The sequence below is a fragment of the Cheilinus undulatus genome, linkage group 8 (genome assembly GCF_018320785.1).
Source record: "Cheilinus undulatus linkage group 8, ASM1832078v1, whole genome shotgun sequence".
NCBI lineage: Eukaryota > Metazoa > Chordata > Actinopteri > Labriformes > Labridae > Cheilinus > Cheilinus undulatus.
In genome coordinates this window covers 36,095,467-36,109,127 of record NC_054872.1, presented here as the reverse complement: position 1 = coordinate 36,109,127, position 13,661 = coordinate 36,095,467, and positions in this window count along the sequence as shown.

Below are 13,661 nucleotides of genomic sequence, written 5' to 3'. Positions count from 1 at the left end.
TTATAAATGAATCACGGTCAATTAAATTTTGCTTTTTTGGCCCCCAAAATACACCCCCCCCCCCAAAAAAAAAAAAAAATTAATGTCAATTTAATAAAAATACATAAGGTAAAATGAGTGACTGCATAAATATTCACCCCTTTAAAGTGGCCTAATTCAACAGAGGTCCAGTCATTTGGTGCTTGTAGTCTCACAATTAGTGAAATTGGGTTCACCTGAGAGTGTATGTGTCTCAAGCGCATGTAGTGTAAAAAAGGTCCAGTCAGTTGTTAATCATTATTCCTGGCTACCATTACACCATGAGGACAACATAACACCTCAATCAACTTAGAAAAAGGTAATGGAAAGTATAAGTCAGGGAATTGATACAAAAAAAAAAAAAATTCAAGTGACTGAACATTCCTTGGAGTTTGGTTAATTCGAACTTTAAGAAATGGAAAAAATATGGCACATGTGTAAATCTGCCTAAATCAGCCGATCCTCATAAACTGAGTGACCTTGCATGAAGGAGACCAGTAAGAGACGCCACCAAGACACCTATGACTACGCTGAAGGAGTTACAAGCTTCAGCAGCTGAGATGGGAGACACTCTGCATACAACTGTTGCTTGTGATCTTCACCAGTCAAAGCTTTATGGGAGAGTGGCAAAGGGAGAGCCGCTGTTGAAGAAAACTCATTAAATCAAGAGGTGAATATTTTTGCAGTCACTTATTCTACATTACATTTTTTATTTAGTTGATATTACTTTTTAGAAATCTGTTTTCACTTCAACATTTAAGAGTTCTTTTTAGCTTGTTTTTGCAAAAAAAAAAAATCCAGTATATATTGACCATGATTGATTTATTCATTTGAATGAGTAAAAGGGTAAAACATTCAAGAGGGCGAATTCTTTTTATAGGCACTGTAGCCATGATAATACATGAGAGCTTTTCCATACAATTAAATCTAAACTGCTTTCACACATGTAGGCAACCCCTCTTGGCATTTTTGTTTAACCAGCCTGACAACTCACCGTGTGGGAGGCAGAGAGAGTGGGCTGCATGTATGAAAAGTGGGAAAAAATGTACCTTTGCATATGTAGGAAAGTGTCTCTTGCGATACAGACTGCATGATGAGAAAGAGAGGGAGAAAGTTCCTTATAGACAGTCAAAACAAGGAAAGACAGACAGAGGCAGCATTGGGATAATAGGTGTGCATCTATATGTGTGTGTGCATGCATTGTTTTTATAAACCTTGTTATGGCCCATGAAGCAGTTTAGGTTGGCCACAGCTGTCCCGCTCCCATCGGAGGCGTTTTCACAAGAGGAGCGCAGCTCTACAGCGCCATACTGCCAGGCCCCAGGGGAGCCTCCGCCTCTACACTCACAGACTCACAAACACGACACATGCACACTCACACAAAATACATCTGAAAATACCACAAATTCACACTCTAACACAAAGAGGCACACAGTGTAAGCCTGAATTCAAGTAGACATTTCTCACGTAGATGTACAGGTTTAATTGACTCCACTTGGTGAAGCCTCTCTCATGAGAAACAAGTGAGAAGTAGAAGCGGGGATGAGGAAGGCCAAGCAGCATATATATTTATAGCTGAACATGTCGGACACCTCACACACTCTGCTGAGAAGGATTTTTGTTCCGATACCAGCACCAGTATGGGTACAGGCCTCTGATACAGTCTATAAGCCACTCAGTGCACTGATCCAGCACCACTGACTGCACATAAACATGGATGAATGATCTCTACTTCTTCCTGTTGTGTAATCTGAGGCCAAAATCTGTCAGCACTGTGGATGCAGTCTGAGTTAAATTCAGTCATTTAACTAGAGAAAAAAAAAAAAAACAACAAAAAAACCAACAGGAAGCAGATACCTAGTGGTTAGGTTGTGCCCCACGTACCCGGGCAGCCTAGCTTCAAGTCCAGCCTGTGGCTCCTTCACAGCAGGTCATTCCCAACTCTCTCTTCCCTGTTTCATCCACATCACATCTGATTCTTGTCTCAGTTTCATTTATACAAAATTCAAAGACTCATATTAATTTTCCTTAATTTCAAAATTCTAAAAAAAATTCTTGGCAAGCTTAAGTAAATTCCTCCAAATTTCTAAGAAAATTATCCAAAAAATTTCTTGTCAAATTCTCCAAAAATCTACAAACCTGTTGCCAAAAAATCCTTGGAAATTGCAGAAAATTCATCAAAACATCTTAAAAAAGTCACAGAAATTTCCATGAACATCCCCCCCCGAAATTAAACAAAAATTACAAATAAATTTCCCAAATTTCCATCACAATATCTAAAAAAATCAAAGCAAATTTCCCTACAAAAGCAAATAAAATTCCAAAAAATTTCAAATAAATTTTTCAAATTTCCATGAAAAAACTTGAAAATTTCCACAAAAAAAAAACAAAAAAACAAACAAAACAAAACAAAACAAAAAAATCCCCAAAGTAACCAAACAAAATTTTAATTAAAATTCCTCAAAGTTCAGTAGCAAATTCTTCCAACATTCTAAGCAAATTACTTCAACTTAAATAAATATTATGGACAATTATTTTTAAAATTCTAACAGTAAAAAATGTAGCTATGCTGTAGGAATGCCACAACTGTGATGCCCTCATTTGTACATGCAAGTTCTCAGAAGGTTATATAATACATACACTTTGAAGGGGTCATTGATGGCTCAAACGCTCTGATATGCGAGTGAAAAAAGATTTTTAAAAACTTAACAGTAAACAGAGTAAGCACGGTGTGCCTCTCCCCTCTTCCTCCCCTTGCATTTTGTCCTTTTCTTTGCTAATTTTTCCCTGCTGTTTCTAAACAGGAGGAGAGCAGGGAAGCAGAACAGCTGCTATGGTAAGTAGGTCCTCATTTAATGCGCAAGAATTGAAAAAAGGTCAGAGTTCATATATCAAGGCAGTTATTCGCTACATATTTGCTGTAGGTGGGAATTTGATTTAGACTTAAAACAACTTTAAACATGTGCATCAAACTGACTTTTCGCCCGCACTCCGGCCTCATTTTGACACTAAAGCATCAAAACAGGAAACTTAATTGCTTTTCTGCTGCCGGTTTGATAAGAGCCAGAATGATTTTCATTTGCGAGTGTGAAGAGGCGGGTAGGCAGGAGAGTTATGTTTTGGGCTGGACACGCTGCATGTGTAAATAAAAATATGACTAAACATAAAGTTATTATTAATTTTGCTGCAAACACCTGCAATGTCAGGAGTTCTCTCTTATGTGAAGAAATCCCTTATCCTTCTGTGTGTGTCAGCATCAGCACAGATGACATGAGGTCAAAGGTCAGTGTGTGATGTCACCTATCAGCCACCATGCTCATTCTGTTTCAGCATAATTACAGTTATTGTTGTTTTTCTTGATAAGGGCAAAAAGTGGCATTTTTTCCTATCCCTTCAAAAGTAAAGTAAATTATATCCAATAATAAACAAACTCAAAGGAAAAAGAAGATCTGATTAATGTCAGAGGCACAGTCTGGGATGTGAGCAGCACCTTTTTTTGGCAAACAGGAAAGATGTGCAGACAGTGGTGAGGATGTCCCAGAGGACCCTTGTTCCCCACTATCCCACCTGACTGACAGCTGTTTCAGTCGTCTCCACAAACTAGCCGCCAACATCAGAAATTATTTCACTCATTCTGGACACCATCTTTATCCCACCGCCTGCTCTGGCAGGCTGAGGAAAACCTTGCACAGACCAACAGGCTGGCTAAGAAAAAGTTGTTTTTCCCCTTTGAGCTGCAGATTGCCTGCTGAACTTACAGTCAGGTGCACAGGATGTACAATAGCAATATTATTGATAACATTTTATTAGTTTTTAATGTTATTGGGATTGGTTTGTAGTTTGAATTTTAGTAGTCAGGAATTGTTTCAAAAATTAAGTGCGTCAGAAAGACAGAGTTAATGTTTGGCGTATGGGCCCCAACCTCATCACTATTCACAGATTTATCTGACATACAAAATTAAAAGAGTGATGAAATAGTATCTTAAACCATCTGTCAGAGCCCACAGGTGGATGCTTTGTGTGGGGGTGAGAAAGCAAAAGTGCAGTAGATGCAGGGAAGAGCTGGCAATAGTAGAGTGGACTAAGGTCAGGTCAGGACCTTGGGCCTGTACCTCTCCAGCCTCCTGATAGCCTTTGTCCAGTCCTGCACCAAGCCCATGCCCCATCTCTTAAGGTATCCTCCCAGCTGATCCCTTCATGAGTCCAATCCACAGGGTCCTGGGCACCCAGTATGTGTTGAGCTGGATCAGGTCTGTGAAAGCACACCAGGTGTCCATTGAAGCTCTGCTTATGCACCTGTATCGAGCAGCTGACCCTTCCCATCCCTGCTCTCTGAGCATGTCAGCATTAGACACGAGTTCCTTCCAACAATACCCAAAAATGTGCAGAAGAAAGTCATCACAATGGAGTCCAGCCAGCATCTCTGGCCTCACAAGAATATAGTAAGAGCAGGAGGACACAGGACTGAGAGGCCAGAAGTCTGGCAGCTTAAATAGACCAGCAATTAGAAAGATGTTTATCAGCTGATCAGTTAATGATGCATGTCACATGCAATATACAAATTTCTAATAATATCAATAACAGAAAAAAATAATTAAAGTAGTGATTTTGTAGACATGCAGACAGGCCTGTTTATGGTGGTGGTGTGGTGTTTAATGCTCTTTTTTGGTCATAACAGCTGATTTAATGTGCTGCATTTGCACAGAGTTGCATTTCACCCAGAAGATATGGAAGCTTCTGTTCATTGTTCATCCTAGTGATTTCTTATAACCTGACACACCTGATCGACTGATTCAAATATCCACTGCATAGATTCTCAGAGAGTGATTGGAGGAATGTTCTGTCCGTCAAATTCATGATGGGCCAATCAGAGCGACAAGACAAAATGACGCATGCACTTCTCTTGAAGCTGGCAGGCTTCACAATAAAACAGAGTAAAATCAAAAGCATGGCTTTATGTCTTCTCAGGGGCTTCCATACAAGTCATCTCCAGGTTCTTTGTTAAACGTTATTAAGGGTCTGATGAACTCCATGCTTGAGTAACTTTATATGATGTTTTTCTAGTTTGATAATTAGACCAAACTGAGTGTGATTGAGTGAAACAAAGACAGAGGGCCTGGCAAATGTCCAAAGTCTCACTCTTCCTCGCTTATCTCCTGAGAGAGACAGAGGTGGAGGTAGACAGGAAGGCGGACCAGTCCAGGTGCTGTGCCTCAGGGAGGGTCTGCTCTTCTGTTCCTCATTATCAGAGAGAGGGAGAGGGAGAGAGAGAGAGAGAATCTGTATTACAGTGTCATTATTCATCCACTCAAGCATCTGGGAGCAGGTCCTTGCTTACTCTGCCCATGCAGGGATACTGTTGTAAGGACCGCCCTTGGAGCTAAAGGCTGGCTGGGGACTTTGCTAACTGCTAACAGACAGACCCACCCAGGCGAGGCTCCAGGGCTCTGATGTCCTTGAGTGCTTCTGAGGATTCAGCAGTTCTCACTTACCGGTCAGGCTGCAAAGTGAAAAACTGCTACAACTCCAAAATCCAATTGTTCATTGAAATGATTAATTCACCAACACGGGAGAGTGGAGTTTGATCTAATGCCTCCACACTGAATGTCAAGACTTTTTTAGCGACTGCAGGCACAGTAAAAATAAATTTAACAATCACTGTGAGGCCAGCAACAAAAATAAAACATCAATAATGTAGAAGCCAACTAAGAGGACAATCGATTTACAATTAATACATTAAAGTATGTGTTTAAGTACGACTTTTAAAATTAATCAAAGTTGATCTTTCTGGTTTGACCTTAAAATAATGGGAATAAAATGTATTGATAAGGTTTTAAAGCATAGTGGACTTCCAGGACTGCACAAATTTGCAACCACACTGTCATAATAATGCTGTTTCTCCTTCCCCTATCAGACTACATGCACTTGTAGAGCAACAGAGGGTGTAATGCCAGCAATGTGGAGGCCAGATAACCACACTTTCTGTTTCAACACTTCAGGATATGTCATAGGAATGACAAACACAACATGAGTTTGCTTCTAGTGTGTGCTTTTCAAAGTAAAAGCCTTGGTTAGAATTTCTTTTGAGAAATTCCCTTTGTTTGTACAGAATGCTTTTACTCTGAATAGTTCCCAACACACTTCCACTACAGTAACTTGTAGCAGGGTTTATTCAGGTAAAACTTATGAAGAATGACAGGGCTTAGACAGCAGGGAGATGTGCCCAACAACCACCAAACTCACACTGGGTGTGAAAGCCGCACTGGTGAGAGCAGGACTGGAGACACGCAAAACACGCAGCCAGTCTGAAACAGGTTTAACAGAATCTATTCACGGACTACCAGAGTCTCAGCCTGGTCTCATCTCTCAAAGCATTAAATCTTGCACAGTCACGTGACTTTAGAGTGAGGAAGCCACTATGGTTATGTTCGGAATGATAAGCATGTTAGATAGAGTTCATCTCTTTGTAAATTGTTTGGACTGGTTTTTCATGTGGGCAATAAACATTGGGTTAATATGTGTTGGAATGTCTGACAGTCTTGAATGCACCATGACAGCAGTGCGCATGAAGCTGTGACTGTGTTACCTTTAAATGACATCACAAGTCTAAGGCTGGGGGGAGCTGCCACTGAGAGAAGGATGAGACGCCAGCTCGGACTCTACAGCAAACCAATTCCCACGGACTTGAATGAGACTAGTCATTTTCTTTTTAGTTAAAACCAACTGAACTAAAATTAAACTGTAACAAAGCTTGGGCTTGCTGATCACCGCAACGCTGCTGGAGCGAACAAGGCCGGAAGGCCGGGATGACACCAGCATGCAGGTGAGCTTACCCAGCCTGTGTTTCCTATACTGAAAACCAGTCAAGTATTTTCTTTGTACCTTTTCTTTAATACACAGGATGTTAGGGCTTTAGATTCTGATGTTGCTTATTTACCCGGGTTTAGCCCATAACCATTAGTTGTTAGCTACATGCTAGGTCCAGTGCGGTTGCAATTTCAGCCCAGCTTCCTCCTTTAGCTCCTTTAGCTTTAGCCCCTAGTCTGTTTTACAGTACATGTTGTTAATTGTTTGGTTTTTTTGCAACAAATCAACAATTTCCTCCTCCATTTCTGACGTCCATCCAACTTCATGCTTCATGTTTGCTGTCTTTGCCAAGACTGTGTTTTGTTATGCTTCCTCCTTCAGTCAGCTTGTCTGCTTGGCTGTCCTCGATGCTCACCACACACACCAGCATTTCTGGTTTAATATTTATGATCTGGGGTCAGAGCTCCTCTGATTGGGTCGGAGAAGGAAAATTCTGACTTGTAGCACGCTGCACAACACATGATAATTTGGCCAGATAATTTTAAGAACCATCCAATAATCGGACCTTTGCTGATTAGGGTCCTAAAGAGGGATTCAGCACAAGAATTGACACAACTAGCATTTAGCGAGTGGCCTGCTTTATATAGCCTCTGATGGTTTTAGACATTTGCATGACTTGGATTAAATAGTAAAAGGATAATATAACCAGCATTTAAGACTTTTCTAGTTATCTGACCAGTCAAAGTCCTTTTAACACTGCAGGTCACACTTACCCATTCACACCAGTTCACTCCACATTCACACACTGATAGCAATGGTGAGTGGGCATTAGGATTAACTAATCGTGCATTCATGATTAGGAGCAAATAGGGCTTAAGTGTCTTGCCCAAGGATTCATTGACATGTGACTGAGCTGCATGAAAGCCTCTCATCGCTAAGTCCAATGCCAAGTGTCAGATAGAGGGGAGTAAAGCACACCGACACTGGACTGTGGAGCTGTGGAAAGGTGTTCTGTGGAGTGACGAATCATGCTTCTCTGTTTGGCAGTCAAATGGGCAAGTCTGAGATGGCAGGAGAATATTACCTGCCTGACTATACTGTTCCAACAAAAGTTTTGTGGAGGAGGGATAATGGTATGGGGCTGTTTGTCATGGTTTCAGCTGGAAATGGAAATCATAATGCCTCTGCATACCCAGACATTTTGGACAATGCTTTGCTTCCAACTTTGTGGCAACAGTTTGGGGAAGGCCCTTTTTTATTCCTACATGACTGTGCCCCAGTGCACAAAGTAAGGACTATAAAGATATGGTTTGATGAGTCTGGTGTGGAGGAACTTTACTGGCCCACACAGAGCCCGGAACTCAACTCCATAGAGCACCTCTTGGATGAACTGGAATGATGAGGCCTTCCGGTCCAATACCAGTGCCTGACCTCATAAATGCTCTACAGAATGACTGGGCACAAATTCCTTCAAAACTCCAAAATCTTGTGGAAAGCCTTCCAAGAAGAGTGGAGGCTGCTAAATGTGCCAAATGGGGGGCCAAGCCCATATTAAAGAACATGTGTTTGAATACAATGACATTACAGTCCCTGTTGTTGTAATGGTCAAGCAGCTGAATACTTTTATAGTGTTAGTATAGAAGTTGGCCTGCCTGGAACATACCCTGTTTTGAGAAATATTCCATTAAAAAGACTTACGAATTGCCAAACGTGCTAAGCTAAGCAACCTTTAGCCATTCAAATGTTTATTCACCTGTTTTTATCTATTCATGCCTTCTAACTTTTTATTTAAATTAATAAACATATTTGGAAATGCCAATATGATCAAAAAATTAATCATGCTATAGTTCATATCAAGCTGATTAATCTGTCTGTATTTAATATGAAACTGCTAAATCACAAGTTGTCATAGCCTGTTGGCTTGTTAGAAGCTTTTTTAGCTAATTTAGCACATTGTCTTTAGGTCTCTCTGAAGTCCACTGCAAAAGTTTAAATTTTTAACATACCTGCGGCCCATTCTGGTCAAATGTATTACAGATAAGAAACATCCATCACTGTCCTCTTCCATGTCTTAGCCTCATCATATCAAACAATACAGAAATAGGCTGACTGGCATCTTTTTGCTTAAGGCTGGCATGTGAACCTGTGCCATAAGGCAGAAAACTATTCTCACCAGAGACCCATGGCCTGCTGCTGAAGTTGCACAGTACTAAGCAGGACACCAGCCTGCTCTGTAGTGATGGAATAGATGTCATCCTCCCTGTTGAAAGTAATTGTGCTTGTATATTGACTTTGAAAGTACTATTCTTGGGAGGAAAAGACACATTTTGTTGCTTAAAGGGCATAAAAAGTAAGGTCAGGTAATCTTGACATTGAAAGTAAGTTTTCTTTTTCCTTGCAGATCATTGGAAAACACAAAAAAGTGCAAATATTTCTTATCAGGCAGCGACTTTCTTTTGCGCTATTCTTCTGAGGATAGCTAACGATCCTAAGATTGCCCTCAATGTTGACTCCCTATACAAAAACAACTCAAAAAGGACATTGAAAAACCAAAATGAGAGTATTTCACCATAGTGCTTTTGAATTTGAAGTCACATTTTGTACTTTTCAGCCAAAGCTTTAAAAATTTCAGTGGCCTCACTTACACTGGAGTGAAGAAAGAGGACGACTGAAGGCCATAGAGAATTGAAAGAAAATGGAGCATTGTACTCATATCTGTAGCTAAACTAAAAGGCCAAGAGCAGTCTTTGTGCTTTGAATCCTTAAAATAAGTTTGACGGATATTATTTAAACCACAAGTGCTGTAAAAGCACTTAAGAGACAGGCACAGTTCAGGGGATCAAGGGTTTGAGTTTTGTTTTCTTTGATCCATTTAAGGCTCAACTGGAATTAAAGAATGAAACTGTTCTCTTGAGATAATTGACAGTATCAGTAAGTTTCTGAAAATGCCACATGAGACTTTACTGTAAAGAAGTTAAGGAATTTTTAAGTGTTGGAAAGAATCAAAAACTCTTCCTGAAATAAAGGAGAGCGGTCAATCAATACATAGCACTGCTTAGTTCAGTATGTCTTCTTTAGGCTCTCAAAAGCAGTGACAGCATCAAGCACACAAAGACGAGGTGTTAAAATGGTGAACAACCTCCTTGGGATCCAACGGAGGGAGACAGTTGTGTTAGAAGAGGTTGTCAGAAAGACCTCAGAGGATTTTCTGTTGAAAGATGAGTTAAAAGCAGAGGGACTAGTGCGCAGGGAGAAGCACAAAGGTACAACAACAGAATGCTTAAGCCTCACCTCGTGGACATGTAACACTTTTTTCATGCAAGGAATGCCAACAACTGGGCCGATTTCTTACTTCAGCTGCGAAATTTAAAATATTCATCTAATAAATGCTACAGTGAATGATAAACACATAATGTAAGCATTGAATAACCCAGACAAATCATGTAAGAATGCTCAGTTTTATTTTAAGGCTTTCAAAATTACACCACAGAGGCTTTTTTATGACTTCACATGGCTTCCTTTTTCCTCACATTGATGTAAACAAACCTTAACAGCCTCAGCAAACATTAATAACTCGGATTCACTTGTTGTCTAGTGTTACACTCTGTATTAAAAGACCTGTCACTCTATTTGGGAGTGATATGAGTGGGTTGTGAGGGAATTGTCAAAGCTTATCAACTTGAATTTTTGCACAAAGCCATCTAGTTTTCTCATAATTAATGTGAATTTGTTGCATTGACCAGGACATCATTTATTCCTGTCAGCTATAGCTAAAAAAAGAATGGATATCTTGAATTAATTAGACACAAAGACTCAGAGACAATGAACAAAACTGCAGACTGGTAGGGGTGTTCAAAGGGGTAGTTCTTGGATTAGTCCACAAATCAGTACGGGTCAAAAAGGCAGGAACTAAATATGAGAGAATGCAAGAACAAGGAACATCAAAGCCAAGGCAGACTACATTATTCTTTGTCTGTTACGATGGTTACTACATCAGCTTAGGCAATTACGGAGCCGTGAATTTATGCCATGATTTGAACATCTGTCCTGATGACTACAAAGTTAATGCTAATAGCACACACTAAATTTACCTGAGTAAAACTGGTGGTTGGCAGAAGCACTGGCAGAAAGACGGAGGCACTGCAAAGGAAAAGGACAAAAAGGAGTTAGAAAAGGCAAAATCTTGCTCAAAAATCACTAGAGTCAAAGGTTTGAGAGGAGCCGGGTTATCGTACTGAAAAGGGTGCAGAATACATTTGCCACATCTTGCCAAGACTTAGCTGCATTACAGTGCCTAATGAGCTGCAGCAATGACTGCCCAGTGCTCCTGCCCTCACCAACCAGCCTGCAGTGAAAGAGGGGCAAACTCTTGCAATAAACTCTTGGAACAGAAAGTCTTTCAATTCTGGCTTAATGTGAACTCAACAGTATGATTTAAACACTTTATGTGTGCACTGCATTACTATTGATATATCATCTCCATTTTTTAAAAATAAATTTATTCTGTCCGTGGATGTCCCTCTGTGACTCATCATAACAATGTTGTTACTAGAGTTTGACAAATTTTTCCTCTGTCTCATGGTTACATCTCACAGCACCATCTTTGTCACTCTTCTTTCCTTTTCCATTTATATATTCTTTAAATTTGTGACTGCTGCACATGCAGAGCTCTCTGCTCTTCTTGAAAACATCACTGATGTCACGGAACATATCATAGAAGGAACAACAAACATGCTACACTTTCTGTCAGGAGATTGTGAGTCTCAGATGTGTTTCTTATTGTTCACTTTGACACACTACAAAATGAGACGACTACGACTGTCACATCAGGCAGCAGTAATGTTGAAAATGTGTAGTCTGACCTCGGCTTAAGTAAAACTTTAACAGCTTTATTTTTGGTCTTTTTAAAGGAGGACAGTGGATAGAGTAGGAAACAGACACGGAAGAGAGGGGAATAACGTGGGAAACAAGCCATAGGTTGGACTTGGACTTGGGCTGCCTGCATACATGTAGACAATGGAGCTAAATAGCTAAGGTAGCTAAAGCTAAAGCTCACAGCCTCATGAATATCTATACCAATAAAGCTAACATTAGCTACATTGCTACATTATCTATGTAGTTATATTAGCTTTAGCTATGTTTGGAAGTTAAGATATCAGAAGTAAAAAACCTGCAGAAGCCAGTGACAAATTCTTTAATGAATGCAAGCAAAAGTTCAGCTTACAAGATAAAATGTTGTCCTCCATGAAGACATTAATGCAGATAATATAGATACATGTTAGCAATATAGATAATGTAGCTATGAGCTAACTAGCCAAAGCTTGCATTGATATATGCTACATATAAGCTACATTGGCAATGTAGCTAATTGAGCTAAAGCTAACAAATATATGTTAGCTACATTAGTCAAGTATCTAACATAGTTATGTAGCCAATGAAGCTAAGGCTTAGGCTAACAAAACAACATTAGCTTATGCTACATTTGCTAAAGCTAGACTCGTTAGAAGTAGTTGAGTGAATGGTGGCTCGCTTTAGCTTCAGTAGATTTAGCTTAAGCTAAAATAACTACACTGGCTTACGAAGTGATGTTAACTACATAGCTAGCAGTACTAAACTAAAACTGGCTGATACAAAGTTAGGGGTTAGACCTCTTAACTTCTTCTCTGTTTTAGTTATATTATGGTGTTAATCAGAAATGTTTTCAACGTGGTTATTTCATGAATAAAACTGCCAGATTTGTTTATGAATAAAGTTGAATTAAAAAAAAAAATCTCAAACTGGAAATATGTTTAATCAGCAAATTACGTCTCTTCCCTTCTGACAGAGATGGTGTCTCACATTAACAGTTTCCAATGTTTGCCAACTGTTTGCAGTCGTCTGAGATCTACTGTCTGCAGCCAGACCCCTTTCAACCCACATCTGTGCCCCTAAAATGGACTTGACTTGTGTCCTCCATTGCTTTGGATTTCCTGTAAGGAGTCTATTGAATCATCTTTTAAACGTCTCTGGTCCTTTTCTAATAGCACCAAACTTCACCTGTGGAAGGGCGGAAGTGTAAGAGCCTCCTATTTTGTTAAAATTGTACCGCTTCAGCAGCAGTACAATAGTATTTCACAGCAGTGAAGTTACAGATCTGCATGTGCGTGTCCTGCTGAATTTGAAATATAATGAGGACAGGAGACTTTGATTACAGTTTAACTCAAGAACAGTTAGTGCAGCTGCTAAATATTAACTACAGAAATGTTACATCCTAACTCCCCTGCTATTATTGAATATCTCTAAAAGGAAAAAAAAAATCATTAAATCATTCAAACCCCTTCAAAATAAAACAGATTACACAATCAGTCAAAGGTCCCTGCAGTGTCCGGGGTTCTGAGTTTTCCCTGATTAAAAGAAAATGACCTACCAGGAAATCCTCCTGGCTGCCGCTCTTCTTCCCGCCTTATTAAACCAATCACTGTCCTTAATGACTCCGAGCCTCCACCCTCCCACCTCTCCCCTCTTGTCCCCGTTTCACCCTCTCACAGCACAGACTGAGAAGACAGATCTAATCAGATCTTTTCTCTTCTCATCTGCCAATGATCCACTCATCAGGAGTGGGAGAGGGAACGAGGTGTGTGCAGGGGAGGTGGAGGAGGAGGAGGAGGAGGAGTGGGGAGAATATAGCAGCGATGACACAATTAATGTCAAATTAATGCTCCTTCAGTGCAGCGACATAACCTCACCTCCCTCTTGTATTCCTCCCCACCTTCACCTCCCTACTGTTGTCTTCACCTCCTCTCTTCCTCCTTCATTCCCTCCCAACAAACATCCACCCTGCCTCACCCTCCCTCACC